Source organism: Gorilla gorilla, chromosome 2 (assembly GCF_029281585.2).
Source record: "Gorilla gorilla gorilla isolate KB3781 chromosome 2, NHGRI_mGorGor1-v2.1_pri, whole genome shotgun sequence".
Lineage (NCBI taxonomy): Eukaryota > Metazoa > Chordata > Mammalia > Primates > Hominidae > Gorilla > Gorilla gorilla.
Genome location: NC_086017.1, coordinates 189,637,565 through 189,660,811, shown reverse-complemented (window position 1 = coordinate 189,660,811; position 23,247 = coordinate 189,637,565). Strand labels below are relative to the sequence as shown.

Here is a 23,247-nt window from a genome sequence, read left to right as displayed (position 1 = left end):
TGAACTTCAGTCAGCACTGTCCTTCCAGTTTTCTGGGCTTCTAAATTCTGGTTATCTTTCACTCTTCTTTTTCCTATTTACTCTCCATATCCTATGCATCCCAAGTTGTGTCTGTTTTGCTTTTGAAATTTTGAGGTGTCTATTTCCTTCTTATTTCTAATTCTTATTCAAGCCTTTGTTTAAGACACAGATCAAATATGCAGCCTTCCATGATGGCATCCCCAACTCCTGATCAAAATTAGCTTTCCCCTCTTTGGTGATCCCAAAGTGCTTTGTGAGTCTAGTATAACAGTGAGCACATTCTACTTTCTAATATAGCACCGTATGTATAGTCTCCACCACTTAGGTTAGACCCTCAATGTCAGAGATGATATGCTTTCTTGGATGTAGTTAGTATCAAGGATCAGGGACTTACAATCTATCTGAGTAAACGAAAATACCTCCCCATTCTTTCTTGCCCTGGGCCTCCTCCCCACAAACTGCAATACAGTGGAAATGGCTATTCACCATAAAGTGAATAGTGACAATAGGGCTTTGTGAACATAGCCCATGCTTTTATAACAACGGCTAGTTTTGATTGCTCACCCATCATATGAGCACATGTGTTATATATGTCATTTCATTCAAACTTCCCAAAAGACCTGCAAGATAAATATTATGAGCACCCGTTTTATAGATGTAGAAACTGATGCTCAAAACATTAAGTAACTTGCCCAAGATGACACAGCTAGTAATGAGAGGACAAGGTCCAAATCCCAGATGTGAAAGCCCACGCTCTTAACTTCATGTGATTCCATTAGACTAAATTGGGTGTTGTGTCATACAACAGGAGCTGGCAGCACAGGGAAGAAAATTTTTTGCTTGGGGAAGGTTTGTGGACAATGAAGAGTTATTTTATTGAGAAAGAGTAAAATGTTCTGTTCAGTCTTTCTTTTGACTCTGGTTGTTCTTGGAACTTCCCAGTTGCAGAGTCCACCTGAGCAGCAGGTAGCATGGGGGCTTTCCATGCGTGAGGACACTCTTCTAACATGCCAGCTCCTCTGATCTGTCAGACCACCATTTCTATCACCTCTCTTTTCATCCTGAAGGCATCAACTTTCAGTAATTCTAATTTAAATGACAAGAACATTGGTCTTGGTCATATGTTCTTATCAGCTACCTGCTAAGGAAGGATTAGTTTGACAGCCTTGTGAAGTCCTCTCTAGACAACCTCTATCCATAATAAAGTCACTTGCAGAGAGCAGAGACCCATGTCCTTACACAAGACCCATGTGCTTTTGAAAACCAAGACATTGCTTTCTTTTGAATAGTAATCACTACTAATTTGCAAGCAACTTGAGAGTAAGGGAACATGTCTTCCAGTCTGTTTATCAACCCTAGTTTCTTACTAGCCTACTGACTTCTGAATGTAAATTATACTTATTTCATAGAAATAATGCAAACTTGAGTTCTTTATTTTTGAGAGGAAGGAAAAGCATAAGTGCTTTTTTTTCTGAAAGGGGCCTGATAATTGATTGTTAAAAAGAATTGAATTAAATTAATTTGCAAGTTGGGTCACTTGTTCTACATCAGAAAGAAAGAAAGGAATTGACATTTCTAATAAGGTTCTAGGTGACACTGATAAGAGAAAAAAATATTTTTTTCTTTAAACAATACATGTTTATGAACTCTCTAAATATCACTGTGATTTGAAGTTCAATTCTGTAACACCAGATGACAATAGGCATGGTTCTTTGGTACCAATTGTAGTTTCGAGATTTGACTCCGATAAATATTTCAGGCTTGAATTCTTATTAAAAGTTGATTCAAATTTATCTACAACCATATCCTCCGAAGGTTATTATTTTACCTGCATAGTGGTTTGAAATTTTATTGCAATGGGGATAAAGTATATAAACTCTGGAATCAGGATTGGATCAACTGAATTTGAATTAGGCCTTAATATTCGTTAACTGTAACTTTGAAGAAGTTGAAGGTCTTTTCTGTGCCTCATTTTCCTCATCTGAGAAACAGATATTAAAAAAAACCTACCTCATAGCTTTATCATCAGGATGAGATGAGATAATCATGTAAGCATAACACCTGACACATAAATATAATAAGTAATCAATAAACGTTAGCTATTAATAATTTTAATAGTTTTTGTTAAAACAATCTGGCTGTGGTACATTTCTTTTCAATGGTTTTGTCTAATTATTTGCATTTTTCTTTTCTCTGCTTACCTTCATTCCTTCTTTTATTTTTAGGAAAACCGATATGAACAATCCTCCAGTACTATAGAATCTCTGGCTGGGCGCGGTGGCTCAAACCTGTAATCCCAGCACTTTGGGAGACCAAGACAGGCAGATCCCTTGAGGTTGGGAGTTTGAGAACAGCCTGGCCAACATGGTGAAACCCCATCTCTACTAAAAATACAAAAATTATCTGGGTGTTATAGCATGTGCGCCCATAATCTCTGCTCCCTGGGAGTGATGAGGCAAGAGAATCACTTGAAACCAGGAGATGAAATGAAGGTTGCCGTGAGCTGAGGTGGTGCCACTGCACTCCAGCCTGGGCCACAGAGGGAGACTGTCAAAAAAAAAAAAAAAAAAAAAAAAAAAGGAATCTCTCTGAAGCTGATCAGAGAATGCTCAGTGCTGAGTGACATTCCTCAGCCAAAAACTCTCTTTCTGTGTCTGGGTCACAATTCCCATCATTTCTTGCATTTGAGTGGTTTGTCCATGCCTTTTAATTTTGTTTTCAGTGGCCATTGTTAAAAGTCTGTGTTGGCCAATTTTCAGTTCATTTTTTGAAAGTTGGAGTCAAATCTTATAAACATATCCAGATTAAGACTAGCCACAAACCAGGATTTCAGGTTCTTTTCTAGCATGGTGCCAGATGGTACTTAGGTAGGATAATAAGGGAAATCTGTTTCCTTCCTCACATTTTATGTATCTGTCATAAATCTTAACTGACTTTAGATGAACTGCAATTTAGAAGTTCAAGTTTCAGGTGAAGGTTCGGGTGAAATTTCATTTTAATGTTTTATTAAAATTGATTTTCTTTTGTGATTATGAATGAATGCAATATCACTGCAGAGGAAGCATGTTGACAAGCAGTGACAGAAATCCAGCTAAGATAACAACATAGGGCAGTTGTTTTCTGCTTATCTTTATTGTAGAACTACCAGTAAGAAACGCTTAGGCGTTATTAGGCCTTCAAAACACGAGTAACATCAAACTCTGCACTAGTTAGCAAAGAAGAGAGAAATCTAAGCATCATTACGGGGGCTGTCAGAAGTGACTATGGTATTTATTCACAAATCTAGTGGACTACTGAGGCTTAAAATATGTGACTTATTAGGACATTGCTTTTGAATACAAATTATACTAATTTTAGAATAATAGATTGTTTGAATTCCTATAATTTAGAGAAAAGCAAAAGCAAGGATACTTATTATATTTGCTTGAGTTAAAACAGTTACAAATATATATATTTAACAAACTAATAGAGATGGAAAGAACTATGGTCTAAATTCTACCTAGTTTGGGAAAAGGTGATTTTATAGAAAAGCAGCCCCATGCATCATATTAATAAACTCAAGGCTGATTTTGGGGAAATGAGACAGAAAGAAAATAAAGCTTATAGTACCATTGATATACAGTTATGGAAATTATTAGGTAAATAAAATAGAGGCATAATAGTATTTTGTCTGAAATGGGTTGTCAAACTGAATTGTCTTAGGATGGTGGCAAAAGAATAGAATATTTTTTTGGGGGGGGTTTTAATTCAAAACATAAAACTGCAGAAAAATAGAGAAACAATTTGATATGTTAAGAAAAGAATAGGAAATCTGTTATAAAACATTTTCCTTCTTTGCTGGACTCTTCTTTCTCTTTCACAACTCCTCAGTGTGGGAGTTTGTGGTGGGAGTGCTGTTACATCATTCTTCCACAGTCGACATTTAGAATCGTATCTGTAAACCTTGGTCAGCGTCTGGATGGGGACCAGCCATGCATTACCTTGTGCATATACAAAGAGAAAAGATAGATTTTGATCCACAGGAAAGCAGATTGCCTGGGTTAGCTGCCCCAGACGTTTGTGTGTGAGTCATGTGCTTTCTTCTGGGTTCCGGAGCTCTGGGTGTGGCCCTCTTAGGACCTCACAGTCCAGACCTGCACACTTGGGGCTTGTGCACACCGGTACCTAGGGAGAAAGCATGTCAAATGGCCAGCAGGTGTCAAATGAGATATTTGAAGGTCTGTCAGTCTGGCAGGCTTCAGCTTGAATATTGGCTTTGCCATCTACAAGTTGTGTACCTTGGGCAAGCTGATCATGCTTTCTGAGCGAGAGATTTCTCAAGTGCACGATAGGGATTTTAGGACTTTTGAACTTTAAATGACAAATGCAGGTAAAATGCCTTGTACAATCCTTGCACTTAATAAGGGCTCACAAGCTATAACTGATATTATTGTGTAAACTGTCTGCCATCTACAAAATGCTCAATAAATATTGTGCAACATTGTGGATATTTTTAAGGACTTGCTAGCAGTGGCCCCCTTAGAATAAACAACTATTTCTCCAAGGATTTTCCCTCCAAATCCTCTCTGAAAATGCACATGTCTTAGTGAAGAAGGTTCGAAAGGCCGAAGTGATGGGTTCATAGTTGGGTCAGGCAGTGTGGCCTGCAGTTTACATTAGAAGAGCTGGTGGAAAGCCTGGCTCTGCCATTACTTGTCATGGGACTTGGGATAGGACTTTCAGTGCTTTTTAACTTCAGTTTTTCTGTCCTAAATGGGGATGGTGATGCTCACCACACAGAGTTGTGAGAATAATAGGAGATAAGTTTAGAGTGAATTCCATGTGTAATCTACAAAATAGGATAAGATACTAGTTCATCAACTACTAAAAAGCCCTCACAGCCAGCCTCTGGGAAGAAAAAGCATCTGTACTGTTCCTTCATCCTCACCGGCCCTTTGTCAACTGCCCTCACTCTTACTTTCCTTTTGGGGAAAATTTTTTCTTGGAAAGCAAAATCTGCATCCTCACCACTTGCTCAGTCCTTTAATGTCATTGCAACCTGATTTTGGTGCTTATCTTCTTTGTGGAAAATGGTCTCCCGCTTTCTCATTGAATTCAGAGCCAAAATCCAAAATCCAAAATCCAAAGCCCTTCCTTTGAATTCTCTGTAATATTTGACATGATTACCCACTCTCATCTTAATAATAAAAACAGGAGTCATTTATTGAAATGCTACTATGTGCTGCACTGTGCTAGCCACATGGCATACATGATTTCATTTAACTTATACAAAAGCCCTTGTGTGGCAGGCATTCGGATCCCATTTTACAGAGGAGGAAACTGAGGCACCGAGTTGCTAACTTCTCAATATCACATAATTGCCACACTAGTGGCAAAAAAGAGATTGGAACCCTGCTAATACTGATGTTCCTTCTTAGAGCTTTGTTCTTTTCTTAGCTTCTGTTCATAATATTTTTTCTGTCTATTAAAAAATCCAAAGCACTGTGTACCTTTGTATGGCATTTCTCTTACTATCTCACTCCTAACTCCTGGGAACTTGACCTACCTCTTGAATAATGTATAATCTTCAAGGACCTCTTTTATTGTAATGCCTTTGTGGGGCAAATCTTTTTTTTTTTTTTTTTTTTGAGATGGAGTCTCTCTCTGTCACCCAGGCTGGAGTGCAGTGGCGCTATCTTGGCTCACTGCAAGTTCTGCCTCCCGGGTTCATGCCATTCTCCTGCTTCAGCCTCCCGAGTAGCTGGGACTACAGGTGCCCGCCACCACGCCCGGCTAATTTTTTTTTTTTTTTGTATTTTTAGTAGAGATGGGGTTTCACCGTGTTAGCCAGGACAGTCTCGATCTCCTGACCTCATGATCCACCCGCCTCGGCCTCCCAAAGTGCTGGGATTACAGGCGTGAGCCACTGTGCCTGGCCGGGCAAATCATTTTTTAACAAAGGAAGTATTAGACAAAGAATCTCTCCTTGGGGTTGCAAAATCTGAAGATTAAAGTAAGAATCTGAGAATGACATCAATTCCTTAGTTAATTTACTTATATAGCCAACATAACACTGACCTTATCAAGGTAAGAGTTTCCTTTAAGTTAACTGGTCAAGAGGTATTTTTCTTTTCATAAATAATGCAAGGGGATAGAAAGATAGCTGAAGAGAAAAAAAAATGCATACTTTTTTTATAAGTTACATTTGGAAACATTATTGTTATTCTGATTAATGACAAATAATTTCAGCCAGGGTAGAGTGTAATGTGATTTAGATAAACTCTAGGTAAAGTAACAATGCACAGGAGAGAAATTTGAGCAAGTTTGCATGATGCTCAGATGGACCATAAACAAGAGACAATGAGTGTTGTTACTTTTCTTGTTGACCTTTATTTAACAGAACTCTCTCATTAGAAAAGAGCTTGCTTTAGCTTATTGTTAAAACTGCTGTGTGCTCACCTGCTTTGAAAAAGGAACAGGCAGCCTGACGTGGTGGTTCACGCCTATAATCCCAGCACTCTGGGAGGCTGAGGCAGGCGGATCACCTGAGGTCAGGCGTTCAAGACCAGCCTGGCTAACATGCTGAAACCTCATCTCTACTAAAAATACAAAAAAAAAAAAATACATAAATAAATAAAAAATGCTGGGCATTGTGGTGAGTGCCTGTAATCCCAGCTACTTGGGAGGCTGAGGCAGGAGAATCGCTTGAACCCGGGAGGCAGAGACTGCAGTGAGCCAAGATTGTGCCATTGCACTCCAGCCTGGATGACAGAGTGAGATTGCATCTCAAGAAAAAAAAAAAAAAAGAAAATAAAAGAAAAAGGAAGAGGCAAGGTAAGCCCCGAGGCAGATTGTTTCCCTTCTTTTCTCTCTTCTATCTATTTCAGAGTCTCTCTAATTCTTCTCTCTCTTCATGCTAATAGGGATAGCATTACTATATTCATTTATATATTCAGTGGGCAATATTTGTAAAGTGGATGTAAAGCATAGTATACAACATTATTTTAAAGAAAAGCGTACTAAAATATAGAGAACCACCAGGTATAATGAAATTTCCATTTTGTTAGTGAAAATAAAATATTAGCCATTTCATATTGCTTATCTTTTTATAAGATACCTCTACTTATACTGACCAAAATTCTATAAAGTAAGTGACATAATCTCACTTAATAAGGGAACTCAATTATTTGCCCAAGGACATGCACTAGATGGATTTTGAACTCTGGTCAACTTTCTTTCTATTCATCAATTCATCTTTTCATAAAATATAGTTCCTGTCTTCAATTTTGTAAGTAGAAGTAAAAAAGGAAAACTTATTTATACATATAATTATGTTACAAGCAAGTACCAAAAGGTAAAATCTGCTGAAGGAGTTCAAAGATTGGAGAGGCTCCTTCTAGCTTGGAGTGAAAGGAATAGAAAAGGAAGAGGAAAAATGGGAAAGGATTAAGGGGAGGCTCTATTTAAGAGGAACCATTGAGAATGGATAGATTTTGACAGGTGGAAATGAGAGGGGAAAGAGACCTTTTCTGGAGGTTTGAAATGCATGGGGCTCAGGGACAGAGATATAAAGACATGATAGGCATGCTTGAGATATGGCAAGTAGTATAGTTTAGTTGTAACAGGATGAGAGAAGGGAGGTAAGGATTAGGCTAGAAATTCACCTGGCCATCAAAAATTGGAGGGTCTTGACATCCAGTCCTAGAAGACTTGATTTGCTTGGTTAAGTGAGAGCCAATGGCTGTGATGAGGGAAGTTCCATGATCAAGGTCATGCTTTGAAACTATTCATTTGCATGATCTATGCAGAAGAAACCCAGGGCAGAAAGAGATTGCAAGATCTATCTATAGTATTTGGTAAATTTCCAGGCCTTACCCAAAAAGATTCTGATTAAATATGGGCCACATGAATTGATGTTTTTACAAAGCTCCCCAGATAATTCTTGTGCAGGTGATTCAATAACTACCACTTTGAAAAATATGAGGGTAGAGTTGAGGAGGTTATTTAGCAAACTATCTTAATAACCAAAGTGTGCCAATAAAGGGACTTTATTTGTCTGTGAAAAGTGACAGAAACAAAAGATATTTTGAAAGAAGAATCAGTAGGCCAATTAGATCTATCATTGGAAGAGGATTCAAAGACAATTATTGGCTTTAATAGCTGGAAGATTTGTGGTACAATGAATAGAAACATGAGACAGTATAGATTTATTAGGTCTGATAAGAGTTTAATTTTGCCAAGTGAATTTTGAAGTCTAAAGATGACAGCCACAGGGAAATGTCAACATAGGTAGTAGACAACACAGGACTTGGGTTGGAAGAGCAAGGTTGCAGCTGGAGAGATGGCTTGGGTTTTAAGTGTGGATAGATGATATTTCCAATTACTGAAAAAAGCTCTAAAGTGTGAGAGAAGATAAAGAACCCAGGAAAGGAGAAAAGATAAAAAGAACTATAAAGTAGGAGAGAACCTGGGAAGTTAAATAGTTAAACATAATTCAAGTCAAGTAAAGAGAGGATTTCAAGAATATACATGCACACATACACACATACATACATACACATACACACACATATATGAAGTAGAGGCAGTGAGTACACACTATAATTTTAAAATGTTTTATGATGAAAGGGAACTGTAGTCCTTTTCCAGTGTTCCATAATCTCACCACCTATCCAGTTGTTTAACCAGAAATATAGCGTTATCCTTGACATCGTCTCTTTTTCTATCCACATCTCAAATATAGTCCATGAACAACTCTATGAAGTGATTTTCTGTCTTAGTTCATTTTATGCTGCTATAACAGAATACCTGAGACTGAGTAATTTATACAGAACAGAGATTTATTTCTTACACACCTGGAGGCTGGGAAGTTCAAGGTCAAGGGGCCAATGGTGGAAAGCGGAAGAGCAAGAGAGCACACACACATAAGAGAGAAGTGAAGGAGGAAAAGGGGGCCCAACTCGTCCTTTTATTAGGGACCCACTTCCACAATAACTAACCCACTCCAGCGAAAATGGCATTAATCCATTCTGGAGGGCAGAGCACTCATGACCTGCTCACCTAAAGGTCCCACCTTTTAACACTGTTGCATTGGGGATTAAGTTTCTGTCACGTGAACATTGGGAATGTATTCAAACATAGCACTTTCCAGACACATATTCTTCTGGCCATCTTTCCGCCATCTCACAGCTGCCTGGGCTAGGCTAGCATCATTTGGATTACTACAGTAGACTTTCATCTGGCTTCTTGGCATCCACTTTTGTTCTTCTCCATTTTGATCACAACACTGCAGTCATATATACCTTTGGAAAGTGCAACTACCTTGTCAGCCCCCTGCTTAATACCTTGGATGGCTTTCCATTCCTCTTAGAATGATGAGCAAACTCATTAGTGTGACCTGTAAGGTCTTACTTAGCATGGCTCTTTTCTACCTTTTAGCCTTATTTCCAAATACATGCTGCTGACTCTGGCTCTCCAGACACATTGACACTCTGTCAGGGCACAGTCCCCACTTACTCCCTGTAACAGGCTATAATTTAAAGGGTAGTAGGATGGAGAATGAATTTTTAAAATGTGTAGACACCTTAGGACATTCATAGGTTGAGGTGAAGTAAGTAGCTTCCTTTTTATCTTGTTTATTAATTTTCTTATTACTTCTCACTAGAAGGCAAGCTGCAATAAACGTACTAAACACCACCATGTGCCTGAAATCAAAATTACAACTTTATATGCTTATATGAAAAAAGACAGCTTTCTTCATATAGGCATGTAAATCAGAGCACATTTGTTTTCTTTATACCAGTTTTTTTCACTTTCAGTTCAGCAAACACTAAATCCACGTGTCAATGGGGAAATAGACCTAGAAGACTGAGAAGCAGATTGTTATAGACATTCTCTAGCCAGTTTTCTTTGTACCAGTTCTGTTGTTATATTTTCTATATCTACAAAAATTTTCTCATATTTGGGTATATGTTATCTAAACCTTCCTTCTCCTTTGTACATAAACTTTATTTCTCTCTCAACTTTTCTTTTGATTCATTCCAACAGAGAAATGAGTCCTGTGCTGTTCTATTTTTATGTGTTCAAAGCAAACAGTTACCTTGAGTTATCTACACAGAGAACCTCACATGGCTGTTCCCAAGCACCACACAAATAAAACCACCATGAAGCAAAGTTAAACCAGCGAATGATCATCTTCACAGAGAGGGAGAAATGGGACCAATCCTGTCAAAATGCGATGAAAATGTGGCCTCTAAAGTTATGTATTATTTTCTTCTGGATGTCAGGTTTTTTTTCCCCCTTCTAATTTCCTCATTTGAAATATAGTAGGAAACAAACAAACAATCCAGAGACAACCAATAGTTCCAGAATTTCTACAGAAATAGAATCCCTCTGTAGGAGTTTTAGTTCAATTTGATGGGACTATACATTCTTCATATAGTCTAAAATTTTCAGATGTTTATGCAAAACCAAACTCAAGACATTCAAGAATTATCTCACGAGCAAGATTTACCAACTGCTTCTCTATCCTTCTCATAAAGTGCCTTATGCAGCATGTCCGGAATGATTCTCTGCATCTGATGCAAAGCAAGAAAGATTCTAGATTTGCATTTGAATGGCTGACTATTTTTAACTTTCTCAGAGTTTTACTTCGAGAGATATTTTACCTTTGTGGATGAGTTATGGAGTCAGGTGCTTGACCTTTACCAGCTTTCCAGTGAAAAATCCAATGAGGAAAAGACTTCAAACGTCTTACAAAACCAAACTCATTATTTATGAAGTCCTGAACTATGTCAGTGACATTCCCAGACACACATAGTGTAGTAAGGGCTTTATTTCGAGAAATTCCCAAATTGAATCCTCTTTAGTAAGAATCCTATGTGGACTAATTTTGTAAATGATTTCCAATCATAGAAATGCCTGTGAGTGATAGGATTCTACAAACAAACGGGCAGCATCAGAACTCACAAGCTGCTCTTTCCTTCCCCTTCTATAAGAGCCCTCTCTACACCATGGTGTGCAAAGGGGATTCTGTGGAATTAAAACTTGTGTGGTTTCTGGAACCCTAAATCCCCAGTCAAGCAGTCTGGTAAATAAAGATAAGGCATTTACTTGATTTCCCTAATATGGCTTTACCTCAGGGGATAGGGTGAGGAGGAGGGCATATATTAATCAAGAGGTTGTTTTTAAAAAACCTATTGTATATATTTAATATAGTTCTAGTCACCTGAGATTTATAAAAAACATCGTTGCTGCTTTCAATGAGTTTGCAACCTAATTATCTGGCTAAAAATTAGACTTTAAAATTTTAGTTGCATATTTTACTACTTGCCTATTTTTTTTCTCATCAGATAGATTTGTTGAAAACTGAAAATGAGCTCTGATGTCCAGAATCTTTTGGAGTTTTAATTTTACACTCAGGAAAACACCAAGATGACAAGGAATCTACATGTGGGATTCAGCTGACATTTTCCCTATTTAGTATAATGCTGGCAAACGTAAGCCAAAGCCCTCCTGTCCAGTATTATAAGTATCTTCTCTTTCTTTCCTAAGAAGTCAGCAGACTTGACATTTGACTGCTGATTCATTTCCTCCCCTCCCCAGAGCTGAAATTCTCACCCAGGATCATCTGTCACCCGGCCTTTGATGAGGAGGGGGTTTAGGCATTTGCTGTCTCAACTGTCAAACTCAAAGTCAGCTTTGAATGGAAGGTCCCACCGTGTGCTTTAGAAAAATAGGGTAGTGGCTGTGGGCAGACAGCAGAGAGGAAGGGAGAGAGAAACAGTCTGAAAGAGCATCTGATGTGGGCCTGGGAATATAAAGAGAAGAGGTGAGAGGACAGGTGAATGAGAGTTTAGTGAGCCCATGGCAGATCCAGGGCTTCATTATTATAAAATAATTCCCTGCAGCACTGTATTTCTGAGGTGTATGATTTTTTTGACCATGTTGGCATTTACCCTTTTTAGGTCAAACTGGACACTAAGAAATCTGCTATAGATATGATTGATTTGTTCTTTCAAGAAACACTTATTGAGCATTAACTACTGCCATGAACTGTGCTAGGCATTGAAAGTACTGTGATGACGATGACCTAGTCCTTAACCTTTCAGAGACTTACAGTTTAAGGAGGGGTGGAAGGAGGCGGATAAGTGAACCAAATATCACAGCATAATGTATTAAGGACCGTGGTAGAATTATGCACAGAGTATTCTTGCAACAAAAAGGAGAAACATATTGTGAAGATTAAGAAAAAAATCCAATCTTAAAAATCTGTGACATTTTTATGACAGTGACACATACACACTTTTGGAGAGAGATACTAGTGTCGGGACCAGTTGCACTTACAGAGGAAGATATGAGAAATTACAAAATATTAAAGAACACATCCCCCAAGATTCAACCATTAGTTACCAAGCTTCAGGAATCAGAATCTGAGAAGTTATTTGGTACAGAATGAAGCTCAGAATTGACCGAAGAAAAGGAAAGTTTAACCTATGTAGTAGATCAGGATTTGAGAGTTTCCCAATAGTTTAATTGGAGGTAGTGACATTTTTATTGAGCAATTAAATGAAACACCCTTTGGATTCAAAAATTAATGCTAAATCTAGAGTAACTGATGAGGTTAATTCCCAATTTCATGCACGTTGTGCACTGAAGTCATTTGTATGATCGTGCATTCACCTGGTCAGTTTCTCAGGGTTTCAGTCAGTGCAGCCATAGACAGAGTGAAGACACTGGACATGTTGAAGCTGAAGTCTGACAAGGTACTGGGTTGAAGTTCTGTCCCAGGTATGTGAATTATAAAATTAGGTTTGGTATCTCAGAGAGGCAGACATTTTCTTTGATTTTTCCAGAATTGCTTCTTTCATTTTGGGCCTAATAAGCAGTGAGCAAATGTCATACATTTCAGGAAAATTGGTTTCTGGTTCTGGTCAAATGACTCTTAAATGACATCTATTGAATGAATTTGGAGACATGAAATGCCAAGAAGTAAAAACTAAAGGGGGCCTTTAAACCAAATCTCGCAGTATTATAATACATACAATTAAAGTTTATAGTTTCATCTTAGATGATAATAGTTTAATACAAATAGGTCATAGGCAGTATGCACTAATTTGTGCCAAGCATGGTGCTAACACCTGGGCACAGGTTATTTCATTTAATCCTTGTGACCCCATGAATAATATACCATTACTACCTACATTCCTTCTGAGGAAAGGGAGACTCAGGCAAGACGCAGAACTGGGATTCAAACCAAGATATTCAGGGCTGTGAAACTGGTTTTCTAATACTCCATTATACAGCGTGTCTAGAAAGGGCTTTCTTAATTTGTAAATTTGCATTAATTCAGATTGTTTCCTGGGAGTTTGAGTGTACTTTTGTTTAGGGAAGGAGTATATGAGACATCTGTATTGTTCAAATATGAAAGAAAATTCTATTCTTTAGATTCTTCCTTTAAAAAAATTCTCCTAACCACCAGTAGCCTTCAGTCATCAAACACATTAAAGACAGTTAATCTAACATTCTATTTATCAGGAGTCTTTACAGCTGAATAGAGAGTAAATTTTGATAGCATAGTAGCTCTTTGACCTTGAGCAATTTGATTAACTTTCCTACTTCTGAGTTTTCTTATCTGTTCAATGGAAGGTATAATATCTACTGCTGAGGTATGCTGTGAGGATTAAATAACAATAGTAATGAGATAACTATTACTCTTTGAGCTTCTCCTCTGATCCAGTTACTCTAATGGGAAAGTGGTATATATTATGACATTTAATCTTCAAGCCAACCAGGTAGTTATTACTGTCATCAATTATCACTGAAGAAACTGAGGCTCAGTAAGGTTTAAGAAACTTGCCCAACATCATGTAGCTGTTGTTATATATAAAGTTTCGGTGCTGCAAAAGGAATAGCACTAGAATGTAAAATTTTCTTTTTAATTCTTAGCAAGACAAGTTACTTCTATAGAAGGATGCGCCCTTACAGATGGATCAATGGTGAGCGTACACTTGGACAAGGGAGGGGAAGGGGTCCTTATCCCTGACACACGTGGCCCCTGCTGCTGTGTTGTTCCCCTATTGGCTGGGGTTAGACCGCACAGGATAAACTAATTCCAATGGCTAATTTAAAGAGAATGACAGGGTGAGTGCTTTGGCGGGAGTCGGAGCAGAGCAGGTAGCAGGTAATCAGAATGAGTCAGGGTGGAGAATGAGCAGGTAATCGGAATGAGTCAGGGTGGAGCAGGTGATCGGAATGAGTCAGGGTGTAGTAGGTAATCGAAAAAGGTTGCTTTATGAGGAAGTTAAGTTTAAAAGTAGAAGGCAAAGAATTGAACATACTGATATTAATTCTTTGAAAAGAAATTTAGAACTCATATCTAACAACATGAAGTAGAAAAGGTGAGATTCAAACCAAGTTTATCTTGTCTTAATGCTTGTGTTTGTCTCAGATGCTGCATCCTTTTCATATCACACTACCTCTTGACACTATAAAACATTCTAGAAATATTGGACATTATTATTTAAATCCAATTTGTCCAATAAGATTATTCTATTATATTTTAATTAATTGAAAAAATGTATAAATGGTAGAGATGTCACTGTTTAACAGACCATGAGATTGTACCATGCTGATTTTGAAAGTGTAAATGAATAGTACGATTATTGATTGTATTAACTGATTACTACTGCTGCACAGGCTACTGGGGCTTGTACACTTAGAAAGCCATACTGACCCCAATCATCCCTTCCAACTTGGTTTTACCATCCCTTTCCTCATCGCCAGGGGAGAGCAATGAAAATATAGGACGTGTCAACATTTATAGTCATTTGTATAGGAGATCTGTGAAAATGTCGTTTTTGAAATAGAAGTCATCGTTTGGATAAGATCAAATTCAGACAAATTGAATTTTTATTTGCTTTGACATGGATTGGAATCAGTGATGTGATTTTTTTCCCCCTCCTGTGCAGGCAGGGGAAAGAAAACCATCTTGATAAATTTCCTTAACTTTCTTGAAGGTGCTCTGTATTTTTCTCTTTGGAAAAAGCAACAGAGTGTTATGACACAGAACTCTGACTCTGAGGTTGAAAATCTTATACTTGGAATCTAATGCTACTAATGAATTTTGATGAAGGAAAACATTTAATTACCACACTGAATAATTTGTTCATTCGTTTGACAATTGCTCATTAAGTGCCTACTACATAAGAGACCCTATTCTACGTGCTATGAATACTTCAGAAAGTAAATAAAAATTCCTGCTTTCATAGAGTTTACAATTGAGGAGAAGGGAGATAGACAATAAAATCTTAGCATGTAATGTCCTGGGGGTAATATGGTATGCTATGGAGAAAAAGAAAGCATTGTCTGGGAATAAGAAGTGTACAAAGGGGTGTGATTTGAAAGGTGTTTTCAGGGAAGTTTTCTGACATTCAGCAGAAACCTGAAGAAAAGTAAAGAACTGAGTCAAGTGACTATGCAGGGGAAGAATTCTTTAGGCAGCAGGCAGAGCAAGTCAAAGCCTCTGAGGTTTGAGAGTGCTTGGTGGATTTGAGCACTAGCCCAGGAGGCCAGCGTGGTGGCAGTGGAATGGGGAAGAATGGTAGCAGAAGGGTACAGGGAGGAACCAGATTATTCCAGGGCACATGGGCCACTGTAAGGCCTTGGCTTCTATCTGCAGTCATACAGAAAGACATTGGAGGCTTTTGAGCAGAAGGTATGACTTAACGTCAATATTGAAATGACCACCGGTGTTGGGTAGAGAATAGAACGTGTGGGTGGGAGAAGGGAGGCAGAAGTAAGAGACCAACTGTGAAAAATATGTAATAATGTGAGAGTTGGTAGTGACTTGCCCAGAGTGGTAGCAGTGGAAATGACAAGAAATAATTAAAGCTAGGCACAGTTTGAAGGTAGAGGCATTAGGATTTCCTGTGATGTGCAAAAGAAAGAGAGGATCACAGAGGACTCCAAGGTTTTTCTTCTGAGCAAGTGCAACAGTGAAGTTCCCATTTACACAGATGGAGAAAAATATAGAAGGAGGACATTTTGTGGAATTCTGAACTTTGATTTTGAACATATCCTGTGTGAGATGCCTGTAGACATTTAAGTGGAAATGTTATGTAGGTAGTTGGATATGTAAGTATGGAGGTTAGAGGAAAAGTCAAGGTTAGAGATTAGAATTTGTGAGCTCTGTATACGGGAAGTTTCTGAGGGCTTGATACTTGATTGAACTCATTTAGGGCTTAAGTATAGATAAAGAAGAAATTTATAGTTGATCCATGGAACACTCCAATATTTAAAGGTTTAGGAAATAATAAGGAACCAGCAGGAGATTGAAAAAGTCTCTATTTATAAAATAAGGAGAAATCACACACACGCACACACGCACACTCAACACACACACACACACACACACACACTCTCTCTCTCTCTCTTTCCCCTTTTTTCAGAAACCTGAGTTAAGAGGTAGGAGTCAGTCCCTGAAAAAGGATAATGCTATTTTTCTTGAAGTACCAAGAAACCTAAGGATGAAGAGGATTTGACAATGGAATGGCATCTTTAATCAGTTGTGCTTAGACAAGCAAATGACTTTGGAATTTGAGGTAAAGACATACTACATGATATGCAGCAGGATCACAGACAAAGATGGCAACAGGGGCTAGAGATAAACTTTTATGATATGTCTTATTCTTACTATTGATATAATAGATGCTTTTTGAAAAAAGATAGCAACCGTGCAAATGTGTGAAGAGAATAAAATGCACCAATTCTGCCTCACTGAGATAACTGCTGTTAAAATTTTGATGCATTTTTTTCTAGTTTTTTTCATACACACATATGCATTAACAAAATTATATACACATTCTTGCAGTCTGCTTTTTTATTTGATATAATAGCAGAAATATTTTTGGAAGCTTTATTTTTAATTATATTTTGATGAGAGGGAGAGATGATCAAAGGGAAGATTGTGTTAGTTTGAGAAATATCTGGTCCAATATCTTCCAATAAAGTAGGATGATGACTGTCTGTGTATATAAGAGAGACAGAGAACAAGGACAACTCTGGATTCTAAGTGTCTTGGTGACTGATACGATGGCTGTGTTACCCATGGGGACTGAGGAAACAAGATTGACTAAAGCTGTGCTTATTTTTTATATCAAGGGGGACTGCAGACTTGCTTTTTGCATAGCTGGAGAATTGTTTGTTTTTTATTACTAGATGTAGAAGAAGCTGAAAGAAAAAGATATCTCAAAATGTTTTGGCTGGTATCTACCAATGTAAACAGGCAATAAAATTAATTTGTGATACAAAGTAGATTGTTTTGACTAAATTACTTGGTTTGGCTTTCCTCACAGCTTATAAAGAAAAAAAAACAAGCACCATATCTCCTCTATATTTTTCAGGTTGTAGGCGTACAGTCCAGACACATATATCATCAAGAATTAATATGGAAACTTTTTCCTCATCAATCTGTGAAAATTGTGAAAATTCGTTTTAGTTTATCAGTAAAGTGTTATGAGCATAACCATAGCAAAATAATTTCTCCTGTTGACAACTTTCAAGGCACGAATTGCCTCTAAAGTAAATACTTGATGCAATTAGATTCAGAAGATATTGGTAAGACCAGAGGCAGTGAAAGTCCTTTTACCCTTAATGAAATTAATGAAAATAATAGAAATAATATCGATTTGTAAACCTCTAATAACAGTAAGTAAAATGTATGTGTGTATTTTTGTTTGTGTATTTTGAGCTCTCTCTTTCTATACATGCATTCTTGACTGGTCAATTGGCTGGAGAAGGGACTTCACAAGGTCAAGGGCACACATTTCACTGGTAACATAGAAGCAGAAAACGATGTCATAGCTATCAAATGCACCAAGAATTCCATACAGTCATTTCATGGACGTGTGGTCTGGTCACGTAAAGACCAGCCAAGAGAGTTCGGCTGGTTCAGTAAAATCCACCACACTGTTAGGAAAAACAAACAGGAAACTGTAACATAGATGCCACCTACTATGGGGCAATGATTTCAACTTTGTATGTGGATTACAGTATATATATAGAAGCTCACAAATACACAAACTCGACTGCATCAGAGAAGAGCAAAAGCCCTATTTATCCTTAATTGCAGTATTTAGCTGAAAACAAACATACTCTAATTGTCTTCCACTTTTATTTCTAGTTAATTCTGCATTAGTATGGAAGTTTTAGATGCATTTGAAGAATATTGCATTCTTTTATAAATTTATAATTATTTCACATATCTGCCATTCGTTATAACCAATCTATGCCTCAGAATACAGAGTTTTTCAGAATATAAAGCAACATCTTTACAGCTCGGAGTTTGTGAAGTCCACTGGGGAAACAACACAACAGCACCGAGAAATTCACTTACTATGTTTCTGCCACTTCACATTGAGGGTCATATGCAATGACAAAGACTGAAATTTGCTCCATAGATCAAGTTGAGAAAACACTGGTTTCTGATCATTGTACTTTTGCCTTAGAAATCTCAGCCTGTGATTTCCTGACATTTCCTTTTCTGATTGTGCTATACCGATCCCATATAAAGTACAAAGCAGTATAATAAGTTCCTCTGCAAATCTACTCATTATCGACTGGACTTTGGAACTGCCCCTCCCATCTTTGAAGGAGAATTGTGTTTTTATGCTGTTCATTTAAAAAACAAAACAAAACAGAAAGGTAAAATGTGAAGTCCATAACCTCTAACTAATCACCATTTCCATCTGCAGCCCCGGCAGTTGCTGAAAAGCAAGAGCAGGAACCGAGAGAAAGCCCCTTCTTTTAGTCGAAAACTCTTACTCTGCTTAGGAAAACCATGAACCCAAACAGTGTGGGTCAGCCTTTCAATATGCAAAACGGACGAAGGTACCCAATTTTCTTTTATAATGGATTACATAGGAAGTAGTTCTTTGTCAGGGAAATTTGTCGTAATCTTCCCATTTCCCCTTTGAAAAATCAGACTCTGACCATCAAAACACATTGACTGTAGAAATAAAATAACAGGTTTCAAATCTTAAGGACCGCTTCCTCTTTATTTTTCTTGGACCTTTATGCCTTCCGCCCACCAAAGTCTTCACTCGACCCTACCAGTAGCCCAGCTGGCACCACAGGTAAGAGGCAAAGTGTTTCCTTCGTGACCTCTAAGCATTCTACTCCACAGGAAAAGCAACGTGGAATGCACACTCAGCAAGCTATAAGCCTGGAGCCAGTTTGTCCTGGAGGCATTTCTGCCATAAAACATAATACTGTCCACTGTGTTTTGCTCTAAGCAGACCGTCTCCCACTCCCCTCTCCCTCCTCTTGCTGCTTCTCACTCCGCACCTGGCTGCAATTCACGATCCGCACGCCACAGAACAAACAAAAAGCATGAAACAGCAACAGATTCCTTTGTTTTACATGCAAATCCTACCTCCGGTAGTTGTCACATCTTCCTCAAAAGCCACGCGTAATTTTTAATGACAGCGATCCAGTGCAGTCCTCCAAATAGCCACCGGTAATCATCATTACCTCTTGTGCCTAAAGCCTTTGTGGACCATTAATGTCACAACCCTTTCTAACTCATAGCTTTAATACTCCCTGCTCAAAATGTCTGAAAGAGTTTGGAAGGACAATAGGAGTGACAGGCACGCTAGACAGCCATGCTTGAAATTAGTTATCTGGAGCTCCGTTAAAGCTGCTTCATACTGTTTTAAAGCGTGCAGGAGGTAGGATTTATTAGCCTATGATAGGCATGCTGCTTCTGTTTTTATTAAATACTGTAATAGGCTGTCTGTTAGCAATGCTGTGATAGGTCCAACATCACTTCCCCACTGCTTTCGAATTCTCATATTAAAAAGGGAGAGAGGGCTCACAGTCTTCCTTCCCAGACCGACATCGCCCTGCACTGGATCAGATTTCCAAATCCTCCTTAACTATAGGAGAGAGAGCCAAATAGATATTTTCTATATGGAAAGCGAACTTGGTAGTAAACACTCTAGGATTCTCCAAACAATTTTCTCACTCCCAGTAAGGGATTCCTGCTCTTCCCAGTTAGAAAAATAAGTGTTCTCTGGAGTTAGGTATGAGAATCAATCCAAATAGGAAAAGTTCTCATTATTACTGAGATATGACTTAAGGTACACATGTACACAAAATCTCAAATTATAGATCAACTAGACTGAATGGATCATTCAGTGCATAAAGTGTTTATTTTATGCTGACTTACAAAGCTTTGTGTTTCAGGCTGAAGCAATCACATGCCATGCACAACTGTCAAACGAAAAGAATGAATGGTGGATGGAAAGAATGGGAATGTGTACGTTATCTTGCTCCACTTTGGGCAGTCAGATCATGGAAGATAGAAGAAGGATTTCTTAACATTGGTCAGAGAAGAGGGTATCAGTTAGCTGGAAGTGCTACTCTGAAAAGTTAAGTACCTTTGCAAGTAAGGAAGCGGAGAAAGTTCTTAATAGAACTACACAATTTATTCATTCTCTTCCGCATTTCCTTTCTTCCTGCTACCCCAGGAGCAATAGTATTGTAGTAGTTACTACGGAAACTAGATGGTGTGCTCCAGGGAAGGGCTTGAAGAGAGCAGCAGATGTAATATGGATGGACATGTATTATACTGGCCTATAGAACTAAAAATGAGTAGCAATTAACAAACAAAAACTGCTACAAACTACTACAACAAAATTTTAGAGAGAATGATTATAAATCACCACTACTTAATTATTGGTAGTTTTGTAATCTAGAAATGCTCTAATGATCGGGTCATTGCATCCATTATTTTATTATATGTAATAACTGAATATCTGAATTGCTCAGATGTCTGATAAAGCTAAGACGCTGTTTCCTCCGCTCCTTTGTCCCTCCCTCCCTCCCTCCCTCCCTGTCTTCCTTCCTTCCTTCCTCCCTCCCTCCCTCTCTCCCTCCCTCCCTCCTTCCCTCTCTCCCTCCCTCCCTCCTTCCCTCTCTCCCTCTCTCTCTTTCTTTTCTTTTCCTCTCACTCTCTCTCACTCTCTCTCTCTCTTTCGAGACAGGGGTCCACTATGTTACCCAGGGTGTTCTCAAACCTTTCTTTTTCTAAACTCCTGGTTGTCAGTTTGAATATGCCCTAATGGTGTGTGAGTTTTAGTTGTTACTTGACTGGTTACAGTTTCTTCTCAGGAATAAGATGTGATTTAGAGGAAAACTCTCCTAGTATCACAAACCATAATTTTATTCTCTTTGAGTATCCTTATAGTGGTTTTCCTGGGACAACCAAAGTCAGAAAATACTTACTGCAACTCAAATTAAAAAAAAAAAAAATCTTTGCCCATTAAATTGGTAGGAAAAAGAGAAAAAGACTTTTTCAAGTTTTCAGTTTTCCAAGTAGTAAAAGAAAAAAAACTCTTTTATGTTAAGAGTCCAAGACATTTCACTAGCCTCATGGTCATCCAAGAGGAACTATTTCTCACCAGCGTAACTAAATTTTCACAGTTGTGAGGAGTCCAGGGAATACAAAATTATTTTCTTTAGTACCTCAACTTCACAGTTTGTAATTGGAGTAATTGATACCACTGAAGTGAGAGTATCAAAACTCCGAAAAGAAATTGTTGAAAAACAATGCTTAAAGATTTTATGAAAATACTGTCTTTTATAGGCAAGCAAATAATCCAAACATTTGTAATAGAAGAATTATTTCAGGGGAAAAGTATTTGTGATATTCTCTTTTAACAATAATGGGGCTGGGCACGGTGGCTCACGCCTGTAATCTCAGCACTTTGGGAGGCCAAGGCAGGCGGATCACCTGAGGTCGGGAGTTCGAGATCAGCCTGACCAACGTGGAGAAACCCCGTCTCCACCAAAAATACAAAAAATTAGTCGGGCATGATGGTGTATGCATGTAATTCCAGCTACTCGGGAGGCTGAGGCAGGAGAATCGCTTGAACTCGGGAGGTGGAGGTTGCGGTGAGCCGAGATCGTGCCATTGCACTCCAGCCTGGGCAACAAGAGCGAAACTCCGTCTCAAAAAAACAAAACAAAACAAAACAAAACAAAAAAGGAAAAGTAATATTATAAATTATATCTCACAGTTATTTTTTCAAATGTAAGGAAGTGTTTAAATTATAACCTAAACACCACCACTGTATGATTTGGAGAGAGAAAAGAAGAGAAAAGAAGAGAAGAGAAGAGAAGAGAAGAAGAGAAGAGTAGAGAAGAGAAGAGAAGAGAATAGGAGAGGAGAGGAGAAGGGAGAAGAGGGGAGGGGAAGAAAGCAGAGAGGAGGGATCAGAAAAAATACCCCAGTCGTATACTTCCCTCCAATTTTTATCTGTGGCTAATTCAGAAAACAGTGGCTAAAAATACAAGAGATAAATGAATAAGATTTTGATAATGGGATAAAGCGAGAAGGTGGGCCTGGGGCAGGGATTGTTAGTGACGCTTTCTGGAGGCTCTGTTCCTGGAGGAGCAAAGAAAGCCCCTAACTCGGACCCATCTGAGAATAAAGGAGGTTTCTGGAAGGAGCAGTGTTCAGATGGGAATGGGGATGGAGCATAAGACGGTTTGTTGAGGTAGTGAAAGAGGAGCAGGAAATGAGGAAGGGAAGCTGAAGGAGGAGAAGGAAGAGAAAAAGGAGAAGAGATTTATGAGGAAGGGAGGAAAGAATTTCTTGAGATAGCATGGTATTGGAAGAGGGCACAGGCTTTGAAATAAGGCAGCCTGACTTGGAAACAGTTCTGCTAGCCTGTTTCCAGTTCATTGTGTTCAAATGAAATGATAGCAATGGCTGTTCTAAGACTGCAGTGATGTGAATGAAAGGACATAAAGTATGAGTGAAGCTCTTTACAAAGAGATGTACTGAAATAAATGTTAGTTATCACAGAGCAGGAAGAAAGAGGGAGATGCATGATTGAACATGAGGAGAGGGCCACAATAGGAAAGAGAGGAGAAAAGGGATAGGAAGAAAAGGAAGCATGAAAAGAACCTCTCTAGGGGAGGTAGAAGAGAGAAAAATTTCTCCTGTTGAATCATATAAGATACAATCTCTTTCTTGCATTTGTTTTGTTTTCTGGATCACATTTCAATAGCTGTTCCTTTAGTTCTACCTCTATCATGAAGTTTCAGATAATAAAGTGTCTTTGAAGCTCACAGCTTCTTCAACAAGAGAGAAACCTACGCTGAATTTGTTGAAAGCTTGTTCTACCATTTTGAAAACAGCTGATCTGAGGAGTGAATTTAGTAACTCCTAGCATTACTTTT

The 23,247-nt window shown here is 38.3% G+C and overlaps 1 protein-coding gene across 2 annotated transcripts in view; it reads right to left on the bottom strand.

The window, feature by feature from the left end:
- Positions 1-19,890, bottom strand: part of KCNMB2 (potassium calcium-activated channel subfamily M regulatory beta subunit 2) — a 306,818-nt gene extending 286,928 nt beyond the window's left edge. For both annotated transcript variants that reach the window (XM_055381799.2, XM_063704399.1), the window contains exon 1: positions 19,433-19,890. The gene's annotated coding sequence lies outside the window, so the exon portion shown is untranslated. The remainder of the gene's footprint in view (positions 1-19,432) is intronic.
- Positions 19,891-23,247: the final 3,357 nt, after the last annotated feature.